Below are 13,656 nucleotides of genomic sequence, written 5' to 3'. Positions count from 1 at the left end.
AGTTATAGGCAATGCAAAATGAAAAAAAATTCTCCAACATCAAATTTGTATGTCCATATGGGCTAAATATATTTGTTCTATTGTAAGTTTTTGACAAGCTTCAAATAAGAATATATAATGAGTTTAATACTGTAAAATGAGGAAAATTCAAGAAAAAGTCTAGGTAAAAATGAAAACCTAATAGATAAAACATATATTAGGGATGGAAATTTTTGGTTAAATAAAAACATATAGGGATCCCTGGGTGGCGCAGCAGTTTGGCGCCTGCCCAGGGCGTGATCCCGGAGACCCGGGATCGAATCCCACATCGGGCTCCCGGTGCATGGAGCCTGCTTCTCCCTCTGCCTGTGTCTCTGCCTCCCTCTCTCTCTCTCTGTAACTATCATAAATAAATAAAAAAAATTAAAAAAAAATAAAATAAAAACATATCTGGGTGTTGAAGAAATATTTGTACTCTTGTTTCAACTAATATAACACTGAATATTGGATTTTTAATTTATGGATGAGTTCTGTGTTTATATGCTTTTTTATTTTATTATACAAAGCCTTGAGGTGCTCGCATGAGAAGGTACCCCATAAATTATGCTGTGTAACTTCATACAGCATAGCCATTAATCACAAGCGTTAAATTTTTCTTTTCTTTTCTTTTGGCATTGAACAAAGAAATGTTGGAAACATAAAGGAAACAGGTCAGGATAAGCTGCCATAACTATTTATTTCACTTTAAAGAGTTGCCTCGGAGCAGGAAGACTGTGTTCGATTTGTCATTTCCGACTTCACTAACCTTCCTAGGTTTGGGCAAGTTTTTTAAAACATTCCCCCCCTCAAAAATATTATTCGTTGCATGAGATTTTCAGCATTCAACCTAGGATAATCTTTAAGAATTTTTTCTAAAGAAAGCTTTTTAGCTACCCTTCTACTCTCATAATGTTTTAGGACATAGAAAATTAAAATCTTACAAAATTGTTGAAATTTCTTATTGAAATTTTAATTCTTATGAAAATAACAGACCCAGAATGTTAATTTCTCATGGACCAGATTTTTAATTGATACACAAGGGTATCTAAGTCTCTTAAGATCATCACACATCATTTATGCTTTACTTATAAATGAAATAGCACCATCCTTCCACTAACAAGGAAAGGAATTAAATTTCTGATACCTAGAGTGTTTCAAACAGACTACTTGACATATTGCCTTTTTGATAACCCCTGGAGAGGGTATTACATGTTGTAAATCCTCATTTCAGAATATATGCAGCAGAAAATATTGTTTGTTAAGATACAGATAAAAGGGAACCCTTGTGGACTGTTGGTGGGGATATAAAATGGTATAACTGCTACGCAAAACAATATTGTGGTTCCTCACAAAATTAAAAATACCGTGTGATTCAGGAGTTCCACTACTAGATATATATCCAAAAGAACTTAAAGCAGATTTTCAAAGAGGTATCTATATATCTATGTTCATTACAGCATTATTTAAAATACCCAAGAAGTGGAAGGAACCCAAATGCCCATCAATGAATGAATGGGTAAGTGAAATGTGGTGTATGCATACAATGGAATATTTTCAGCCATAAGAAGTTAGTAAACCCTATCATATGCTATAACATAAATGAAACTTGAGGGCATGATGCTAAATGAAATAAGCCAGTCACAAAAAAGAATAATACTATATGATTCCATTTACATAGAGTATCTAAAGTAGTCAAATTCATAAAACAGAAAGTAGATTGGTAATTACCAGGGGCTTAGGGAAGAGGGAAAGTGAGACTTATTTTCTAATAAGTATAGAGTATCCATTTTGTAAGATAAAAAATTCCTAGAGATCCATTACACAATAATGTTAATATACTTAATACTACCATACACTTAAAAATGTTAAGACAGGGCAGCCCCAGTGGCGCAGCGGTTTAGCGCCGCCTGCAGCCCGGGGTGTGATCCTGGAGACCCGGGATCGAGTCCCACATCAGGCTCCCTGCATAGTGCCTGCTTCTCCCTCTGCCTGTGTCTCTGCCTCTCTCTCTCTAGCTGTGTCTCTATGAATAAATAAATAAAATCTTTAAAAAAAAAAAAAATGTTAAGACAATAAATTTTATATTCTATGTTCTTTACTACAATAAAAACAGGAATATATTAGCAGCTATCATTTGCTATTTCATCTCCAAATATTATCATATATGAATCTCTTAAATCTATAATAAGAATCCGAAAATAAACAATAAATATAAATAACTGTTAAAATTACCCAAGAAAAGGATAGGCTTGATAAGCAAGGAATAGAAGCTGTGGAAGGAGAACATTATTGAGGTGATGGATAGTAGCAAACATTTTAGAATAGTCAATGCCTTAGGCTTTATAAGAATGGAACTATATTCTAGTGGCAGTGCTAAAGACAGCAACCATGTGATTTTTATATATAATTTTAATTATTTGGTGGTGAAACCAAAAAAATTGATTTTAGTAGGTTGTGATATTATAGTTTAGATAATTTCCTAATGAAACATTGTGCAATTTCTTAGTAGGTTATTTAATTTGCATGTATATATATATAGAGAGAGATATAGAATACATTTTTGGTCATTTGTTCTATTATACATATATATAATGATAAACATGTTAGGAAACAAATTTTAATTACTTTGTGATGTTTCTTTGGTTCCTTTATTGCTTGCTGTATTGTTTAATAAATAAAACATTACCAAGAAAAAGAAAATTCTTCTGCCCTAAGGTGCCAGGCTTGATTATTAACACATCAACAATAACTGCAGAGTATCCATAGAGAATGAGGGAACTGTGACATAAAACTTTTTTGGAGATATATTTTAAGGAAAAGTACAATGGGGAGAAAGTTAATCTTCTTTTATGAGAGAAAGTGCTGAGGCAGGAACTTTTGTATAAGATATCCTGTATAAGGTATTTTACAGTTAAAAGATAATTAACAGATGACGTAAAGATGTAATAGCATATAAAATATACAGAAGTTGGAAGGCCTAAAAAGTTTTCAGAGAAGAAGATATATGGTAAGAGCCAAAATGAAAGGAAATCTGGCATGTTTTGTAAAATGCTAACTTTTGAAAATATAAGGGAAACACCAGAGTAGAATATCATAGGAAAGAAAGAAAAAGAAGGAGCGAAAAGAGTAAGCCAAAATCATGCAGACAACTCCTTTCAATTACAAAATTGCTATACGATTTACTCCAAATGAAAATAAAGGGTATTTTTTGTAATGAATAAGGCAATCATATGTAAAACAAAAAACGTTAGAGGATGTGTGAAGATGGAAGTGCCCATATGTGGTCCCTAATTGAATTTCCCCACATCCAGTGCGTGGCAACTCTGTGATTGAGAAAGACATGCTGTTCTCCAGGGATGCCTAACTGCTGATGGCCTCTCTTCCTGACTTTTCCCCCATCAACAACCCCCAGGAAATACACCCATTTAAGATTCCTTTCATCAAGGGATCATGTGGATGTTTTTGGTGGCTCCTCTTCCAGCCTGGATTCCACTCTATAATTGCACAGAAAGGTTCCTAGATATGTGGCTCACTTGTAGATAATAATGCTGCTTTGTTCCTTGATGTTAATCTTATTTCAAACATCTTAGTGAGCTTGCAGAATAAATTCAGATAGATAATACCTTCCGCTCAAACAGCCCAGGGCCAGGAAGTAAATGCAGAAGATCCCTTCTGAATAATTAATTGCCTGACTGTTCTAGCCCTAACCTCTAGGGGTGCACCTATTCCTTCCTTAGGTAGGTTTGCTTGAGAAAGTTCCCTTTCCTCTCCTCCCCCTAGAGAGAAGATAAAAGCCATATTCACCCTAAGGCCAAGAAAAAGAAAAGAACAAAAACAAAACAAAACCTACAGCAATCACATGTTCAACTCTGATTGGATACAATGAAACTCCATGACTCATTTTTCTTGACCAGCATTTCTCAGCTGCAAGGAGCTGACAGTAATTGCATGACTCTGGGTCTCATTTTTTCACTCTTCTCATATTTTCAAAGTGTCAATAGAGAAAATTGAGATAATTTGCTTACAACAGCTATGGGTTGGAAACACTATTCTCAACCATTTGACTGTTACTATAATGACTTTCACAATTCTTTGACACAACAAAACATTAATCAGGATCAGAAACATGATTTGTCCTTTCAGTCTATATCCTAATGCAAACATCTTAAGTAAATATGTGTCTGTACCTGAATCTCTGTTGGCTATAGATATTGCTATATTCTGACATTTTACCACATTATACTGTGCTCATAGGCTTCTAGATTTTCTCATACTTGACCGCCAAGTCCTTGGAACTTCTCTCTTCAACACCTGGCATGGTTGTATATACTTCAGCATAGTGGCTAAAGGAACAGACTTTGAAGATGAAGTGACTTTGTTTGGAATTCCAGTTCTGTCACTTCTTAGCTTTATAATTTGCTTAGTTGTGTCTTTTAAAATTTTTTAAGTGAGATCCAGTTTTCTCATGTGTAAAATAGAGGAAATAATATCTACTTCACATATTTCTTTTATATATCAAATAAGTGGGCAGCCCCGGTAGCACAGCGGTGTAGCTCCGCCTGAAGCCCGGGGTGTGATCCTGGAGAGCCGGGATCGAGTCCCACGTCAAGCTCCTTGCATGGAGCCTGCTTCTCCCTCTGCCTCTGTCTGTGTCTCTGTCTCTCTCTCTCTGTGTGTCTCTCATGAATAAATAAATAAAATTCTTTACAAAAAAATAAATATATATATATATATCAAATAAGTATGTACCAGGAATGCAATAAATAATAGATGTCATTATTTCATGTATCAAAAATGCAGAAACAGCTATTATTCATAGTGTGGCCATTGAGTCAAAGCAAGATTTTGAACTGTCTTTTAAATTATTAAAAAATAATGAAATTAATTTCAAATTAGAATTAAATACTTTAAATACTTCCTTTCTTGCTTTTTCTTTATTTAGCAATCCTGATAAATCAGATTAAATAATTTCCAGCAAGCCAAAGTACTTGAAAAATTGAAGTAAATGTTTATCCAACCACACAAGCATATATTTATTAATTAAATATCTTCCTCTGCTTATTCATGAATAATGGTTGTTATAATTTTTAATTATAAAAGCTCAATTCTTCAAATATTTTTCAAATGTAATATTCCTATATTTATATTCCCAGATATTAACAAGAAAGTCTTGTCAATTTATGGGACAGGGGTGAAAATGGGAAAAAATAGAGAAAGAGAGTGAAATTATAGAATTTTAGAATTAAAAGGTACCATAAAGGTCCTATTTTCCTACATTAAATGTAGTATGCTTATATCTAACCAGAGGAAGTTTTTATGTGGTTTTAAAAAACAAAACAAAACCTCATGATGAAAATCAGGTGCTTTGTTTTGAATTCCAGGTAACTAAAAGTTTGCTAATAGATGTTAATAAGATTGTTAGAGGATAAATTGTATCCCCCAAGATTCATATGCTAAAGTCCTAACCCAGTACCTCAGAAGGTGACTCTATCTGGAGATACAAGTTTATATTTAGAGCGCCTTTAAAGCAGTAAAGTTAAAGTGAGGTCATTGGGGCAGACCCTAATCCAACATGACTGGTGTCCTCATATGAAGAGGCAATCCAGATGTCTTTCTTTCACAGAGGAAAGACCATGCGAAGAAACAGGGAAAAGGCAACCATCTATAAGCCAAAGAGAAAGGTCTCAGAAAAAACCAAGCCTATCGACACCTCGATCTCTGACTTCTAGCTTCCAGAAGCTCTTCTCTAGAAGAGAAGCTAGATCTCTCTTCTAGCTCTGAGAAAATAAATTTCTATTGTTTAAACCACCCAGTCTGTAGTACTATGTTATGGCAGCTCCAATAAAATAAGATACAACCTTAAAAAAATTTAAATTAAACCTGTAGACTTTTTATGAGATATTAACTTACATCAAAGGTCAAGATACATATACAAAGAGGTAAAACTCACAAATTTATGGAGTTCAGCTAACTCCAGGCGTGTGTGAACTAGAAAGACTTTAACCCAGATGGAGGAGGTCAAGTAAAAGCAAACTATTAAGGGTAAAAACTGGTGTGATAGAAATCTTTATAAGGTACTATCCTATAATGAAAAGTTAAAAATATAGATAGTTCTAGAGAACAGTAAGTCATAGCTACAAAGTCTCGTGTCAACTCTAAACAATATTTTAGGTATTGTTAATATACACTAACAAAAAGCAACCAAAATTAACTGGTATTAAAATTTTGTCCCTGGATACAGGACAAAATGATTCATTCCAACTAGTATGGAATTAAATATATTTTAAATGCATTAACTTTTAACCTCAAATATTTACCTGAACTCCAGTCCTCATTTACAGTTAAATTTTACCAGTTAATTTTTCTCAATTCTCTCCAACAGACATCACACAGATAATGCTTCAAGGAGCATCTATGATGTCTGTGTTGCTGTTGACATCCTACTCAGCTCGTCAGAAATCGCCAGCAAAATGAATCATTCTGTATATATGTCATGCTAACTGTTCTGTTTCAGCTCTGCCCTTTTCTTTATAGATGTGCAAAAGCTAAATGAAGAAAGAAATGCTAATTTTGAAAGATTTTAGTTTTACCTTTATTTACAGTATAGATATGAAAAATATTTTTTAAATCTTTTATTTTACCAACACTAGGCAACTTCACACGGACTTCCGACTTATTTGTCACACACATATGTATACTCACACTCATACTAATACATACTCAGAAGTTTGGAATTAGCACACTCATTTTGTTTTCACATAAATAATGTAGCCTTATTTTAAACAAGGACACAAAATTGATTCTGAGACCAAAGAAATAGATGGGAGACATCTTACAAAAGATCCAAGTCTCCTGGTGTTTAGATGATACATAAGTCTTACCTACTGTGCCCACCCTGAATACCAATTGGGTATCCTCCAATTTAACTCATGTTGACACTTACTGTCTGGAGTTAGTGCAGACCTCACAGCTAATTCTTTTCCCAGAAATTGTCCTTGGCAGAAAGGAACTGCTTCACCCCAGGTGTAATGCTGTAACATAATAAGGACTGTATATTTGGTCCTTGTCCCTGGTTCTCAGCACAAAGCTACTAAAACCTTTATAATTCCCTGAGGGATAGGAGAACTAGGAGCATCATTTGTTCTAATAATTGGTCTTTGACCCCTATTCCTGACACAGAGCTCCTAAATCCCTTGACATTTTCTGGTGATGACTGTCTTGTTTTCATGAGGTGAATCTTGGGGGGCTCCTGGATAGCTTTAGGACAGAAGCTGGTCACTAGAAAAACTAAGCCATGATTAGAAGCTTGAAACTGTCAGCTTATGTAAGAATTTTGATCTAAAATGGAACCAGAAGATATAAAATGTAAAATCTCATGCATGTACCCTCAGAAAAACAAAACCTAAGGACTGAGACTGATTTCCTATGAATGCCTGACTTACAGAAAGCTGAAAATATTGGGATTTTCTTAAGTGATAGAGAGTTGGTCAGAAATTGTCTCAAAACAAAATTGGGAAGATTTACCTTTTTTTAAAGATCTATTTATTCATGAGAGACACACACAGAGGGAGGCAGAGACACAGGCAGAGGGAGAAGCAGGCTTCTCACAGGGAGCCTAATGTGGGATTTGATCCCAGATCCAGGAATCACGCCCTGAGCTGAAGGCAGACGCTCAACCGCTGAGCCACCCAGACGTCCCAGAAGATTTACTTATGATTCCCAAAGGCATGACCAAGGAATGATCCAGTTTGGGCTGGTCTCGCAAAATAAGCTGAATGGAGTTTTGTTTGTATGTCTGGACTGGTTTTGTCTGCTTAAAGAATTTTCAAAGCTGGTCTGTTTTTGTTTTTGTTTTACTGACTCTAACTGAACTGTCCCCTCTTTACATTCCCTGCCCATAAATACAGCTATCCCAAACGTACAATGGATTTGCCTGTAGAGTGCTACAATTTGTGTGTCTCAAATTACAATTCCTCCGCTATTCCAGAATGAACTCATCTTTTTGACAATTTTGAGTTTGACTCAGTTTACTTCTTTATTTAATTGGGCAAATCCCACTGCCCATCCTCTAGGGAGGGAAGAAGATCTAGAGATTGATTTCAATTCACCAGTGGCCAATTATTTAGTCAATCCTGCCTACAAAATGGAACCTCCTTAAGAAATCCTAACCAATGGAGTTTGGACAGCTTCCAGGTTGGTGAACAAATGGAGGTACTGGTAGAGTTTGCACCCTCAGAAGTGATGGAAGTTCTGTGACTCTTTCCCATCCTTTGTCCTATACATCTTGTCCACTTGGCTGTTCTTGAGTTTGTATCTTTTATGGGTCACAGTAAAGAAAACACTTTTCTAAGTTCTGTGAGCCATTCTAACAAATTATTCAACAAAAGAAGGTAGTCATGGAAACCCCCAGTGTAGCTTATCCCTCAAAATATGAGAGGCCCAGACTCACAATTGGCACCCAAAGTGAGGGGGCAGCTTGTAGGACTGAGCCCTTAACCTGATGCTCTGTACTAACTCTAGACAGTTATTGTAAATATGAGTGACATTGGAAGGTACTCAACTAGATACCCATTGAGAATTTAAAAATTACTTGGTGTGGGAAAATCCTACATGTCTGGTACCTGAATTGGAGAATAGCAGGGAAAGTGTTTTCCCTTACAAGGTCATATCTCTTCCTGAGAGAAGCTAATCCAGTACCCAATTGCTAGTTGACACAGGAGTACAAAGGCCTAGCTCTATTTCAACACGTGATAACGGGGCTCCAGAGCTCCCTCACTGAATTGGTTGAGGTCTTTGTAGTGTCCTTATAACAGTTCAATTTCTCCCACTGTCCTGCCTTCTTTCCTTGTTCCTTCATACTGTGTTCCACTTAATTTCGTGCACACAAATCCCATTCTGAGTCTCTTTTCTGGGGAATCTAACCTAGGATACTTGTAATCCTAATTTTGTAAAAATAAGCATATAGGTGTTTAACTTAATATAGATTTTTTAAATTTGACTATGTATATGTTAATATGTGTTGACAAAGAATTACATGTGATATGGCCCTTAATATGTTAATGTAGGATTTGACAATGAGGTGGGATTTTAAGTGACCTTGTTTCCTTCCATATACTTCTACTGTGTTTTTTTTCAATTTTGCAATGACCATATTTTATTCTTACACTCAGAAAATATATACTTATTATAAAGAGTTGTACAAGTAATCAATAGAATAAACTAAAATCATATTGTTCTTCAAAAATGAGAGGAAAATGAAAATAGGAAATAATACCTTACCTTTCATAGACATTTGTAAGATTCTATGTAAAGATTATTAATCACAAAGTGGTGAATGAGTACATTATTTTTTGAAAGATTTACTTATTTGAGAGAGTGAGTTGGGAGTAGGGGGAGAGGGGGAGAGACTTTTAAGCAGACTCTGCACTGAGTAGGCAGCCCAGTGCAGGCAGCCAGACATGGGCAGCAGAGTGCAGGCAGCCTGACATGGAAAGCTGGACGTGGGGCTCAATTTTAGAACCCTGAGATCATGACCTGAACTAAAACCAAGAGTCAGACTCTTAACCAACTGTGCCACCCAGGTGCCCCAGTGTGTTATTTTAAAGTTTTTAAGATAATCTTTAGAAGAAGCAAAAACTAAAATTGTTAAAAATTATTATTTCTAGAATGTAAAGCTTAAGGTAAGAAGGGTGAGTAGGCATAGTTCCATTTGATTTTCATTTATGTTTTTCAGTACTGTTTAAATTTATTTAATCATATGTGTTACCACTCTGTTAACATTTTCTTAATTCCTTTGAGGAAAAATAGCACACATTAAAATGGGCCACAAATAAAATTTTACAAATTAAAATAGTGATATTAGAGATAATAGGATTGTGGGTCATTTATAGCTTTACTGTCAACCTATACCTTATTGTTATTTTCCATAATTTATATAAATACATAAAATTTCAAATCAGCCTTTGCCATCTACTAGATATGGAATCTTGGAAAAATTATTTAGCCTCTGTAAACTATATTTTTCTTACTTAGAATATGGCTATAACCATAACTACTCCACATGAGACTATGAATTAAGTGAGATAATCCATAAATAGTGCTTAATAGAGTCTCTGCCACATAGAAGCATTTGATAAATGCTAACTGAAATAAAGGCCTAATTTTTCAACTTCCTCACCAATTTCAGGTATCCATGTAGATTTATCAGTAGGTACCATATGTCCTAGTTAATACCTATCATTCCAGAATAATTATTAATAGTACCACTTTCACTTTTCAAAGTGTCCCAATTAAGTTAATAAGTTATATGGTTACTCATCAATAATAGCACTAACATAAAAGAGAAAGAAATCAGATGTTTTTTTCAAGTTCATAACGCACTTGTCTCCACCTACCACTTAGCTAATATATGGTGGATGGTGAGTAAAGAATGTCCGTTATAGAGTATAGATATTTCACACACAAGACATACAATTATTGAAAAGCATCTTTGAGCAATCAAAAATGGCAACACCACTATTAAAATTTTATAACGATACAAATAAATTATTTCACATTTGAGTTTACTGTCCACAATTCTAGAAAAGGTTAAATGGAGCAATCATCCTTACTTTTCCCATCCAAGAACATTTTAGGTCACCCTAAGTAAAGAAAATATAATCACTAGACTAATGCAAGATAGAATCCTGTTATTTCTATCCTCCTCACCCTCCCTAAGCAGCTCACTGTGTCTTTAAAACACATTTCAAGTTACTGGGATACAAAAATATAAAATTAACTTTTTAAAATTATGATGAAGCCACATGTGAACACAGGACTGTATGAATTAACTCACTTCTCATTTCAAATAAGCTGTACCTTTTGAAAGATTTTATTATCAATGTCTTATTTTTTAAAATCAGGCACATTATCTACTAGAATTACAATGATTGAACAGAGAAAAATAGAGTTTTACCTGTGCATTTTTACATGACCTATCTGTACTGTCTAATCACCTCAGACAAAGATATTATGTTCCAACAAACTTGTACTTAGCAGAGACTCTGCAATGCTAGTCTTAGTAATTAGGACTCAATCTTCCAGCCATAATGCTCACAACTACCAGTGACCCAGAAAACTCCTGCTGACCTTGGAGGAATATAATGAATGCATAATAGGTCATTCCCAATCTATCCTCTTTTCAGATTCGGTATGTTCTCTTCCTAACACACACTTTCTTCTACCTAAATAAAAACATCAAATGCTAAAATACATACCACAGGCATAAGGAAAATAAAATTATAAGTAGACAATGAGTCTAAATGGTCAATACTACTTCCATGGCTCTGGAGTACAACTTTGTAGTGTGAGCAGCATTAAAGAACCTCTCTTCCATTCCAACATCCCTAGTCATCTTTAATTTCTCTTGATCCCTAAGAGAAATCTCTTACAGGTAAGCCAATCCTTTCACTGCCCCTCAAATATGTATCCTGCCCCTACACCTTTACATTTGATGTTTCCTCCGATAGGAATACATTCATCCACAACTTCTATATATCAACTCTGTACCTTATCCTCATCCAATCCTATTTGGTGTCTTTCCTAATCCATATCATAATTGGTATCTCTTGCCAAGCATTTCCCCAGCCACATCACAGGCTGAGCTCTTCATTTGTATTTCTGGCACTATCACCTATGATCTATACTGTCTCAGGGCTTCTGTTTACCTATGTGTCAGTCTGCATGCTTACAAAGACACAACTGTGGCAGAGACTGGCCAGCTACTCATTACACTCATTTCCTTTTCTTCCTAGGCTTATAGCTCTACCACGTTTTCCAGGCTTCCTTGCAGTTACATGTGACCATATGATCGAGTTGTAGCCAATCAAATCTAAGTGGAAGTGATGTGTGCCATTTTGGCCCAAGCCATAAAAAACCTCCCAATACAATTATTTATGTTCTCTTTCTATTTCCCCCAGCTTGGGTTAAACAATCATATCAATCTTGAAAGGCAAACATTAAAGATAGTGAACCATGATATGGATTCACCTTGTAGAAAAAGATACTCTATAACTGAAATGCCAGCTTGGGACTGTTATATGAGTGTAATATAAATGTGTGATGTGTTAATCCACTGGTATTTTGTAATTCTTGGGTCAACAGTAGTCAATCCCAAATTAATACAGAAATTAGAATCAGACATGGCATTTGTGGTGAGGCAGTCAATAGCATAGGAATTGATATTGGAAGCTGAAAAGATAGAGATCTATGTTACACAAGAGCAAAATGTTTAGTGGAATGGTCACCTGAAATAACCTAGGGAGTACAAATAATATGCCTATTGAGGCTGTATCCCTAAGGAAATAGTTGTAAAAAGTTAAGAGTGTGTATTACATTTCCTTTCTGCTTTTTTTTGCAAGGGACTAATGGTTTGCATGTTTCTGTACCCCTTCCAGATTCATAAGTCTAAGGTCTAACCTCCAATGTACTGGCATTAAGAGGTGGGTCTTTGGCAGGCAGTTAAATCAAGATGAGGTCATGAGGGTAAAGGCCTCATGATAGGATTAGAATCCTTGTAAAAGGAGTAAGAAACAAGAGCCCTGTTTCTCTGCTAAGTGAGCACACAGCAAGAAGATGGCCATCTGCAAGTCAGGAAGAAAATTCCCACCAGAACTTTACCATGCCAGCACCCTGATCTTGAATTTCCTAGCCTCCAGAACTATGGGAAATAAATATCTGCTGCTTAATCCATCTAATCTATGTTTTATTTTGTGATGGCAGTCCAAACAGACTAAGTCACAAGATATAAAAATAAAGAGTTATGCTAAGAATTAGATGGCTTAAAGGAAAAATAAAGAGGAATAGACCAGAAATGTAGGGCCTTGAAGGATTGGAAAATTAGAAACTCAACTACAAGAATAAATGACTGAAAATTATTTTGAAAGACAAAAGCTCACAATGGTTGTTCAATTAAGCAGTGTCACAACCTCAAGCAAATCAAGTTTAGAATGTCTCCTTCCACGCAAGCCTTTTGTACTTTAGGTGTCCTAAAGATAATCCAATTAAATAGAGAAATGTAGGCAAGAGGTATCAGCACCCTCTCTCATACACTACCAGGAAAACATATTGATCAAGTAAAGATAGGTTTATTAAACCTATTACAATAAGGAAGAATATCTTCTTGACAAAGTCAGTAGTATCTCAAATTACAAATTCTGGAAATTAGGAAATGATAGAAAAATTTTAGGGCCCAGATCAAGTAAGTTTAAAGTAGATGTTGCAAGGCAGAAATCGGCTTTAGAATGGCCAGATTATGACCTACTAGCTTTGGGTTTGTGTGCAAAGTAGGACAATGGCCTTGAAGCAGCCTTGATAAGCAAGCTGTCCTTAATGAGCATGTTAGGGCACCTAGGTAGCTCAGTGGTTGAGCATCTGCTTTTGGCTCAGGTTGTAAGCCCAAGTCCCACATCGGGATCCCCTTAAGGAGCCTGCGTCTCCCTCTGCCTATGTTTCTGTCTCTCTCTCTCTCTCTGTCTCTCGTGAATAAATAAATAAAATCTTTTTTAAAAATGAGTATGCTTTATAGTCTAATATTCCAGAAAAAAAAGTATTTTTGGGAGAAAGTAATTAACTTGTGCTTGGTCTCAGTACTATTTAAAT

Source organism: Canis aureus, chromosome 31 (genome assembly GCF_053574225.1).
Source record: "Canis aureus isolate CA01 chromosome 31, VMU_Caureus_v.1.0, whole genome shotgun sequence".
Classification (NCBI taxonomy): Eukaryota; Metazoa; Chordata; class Mammalia; order Carnivora; family Canidae; genus Canis; species Canis aureus.
The sequence above is the reverse complement of the archived record's forward strand: the minus strand, read 5'-3'. Positions refer to the sequence as shown.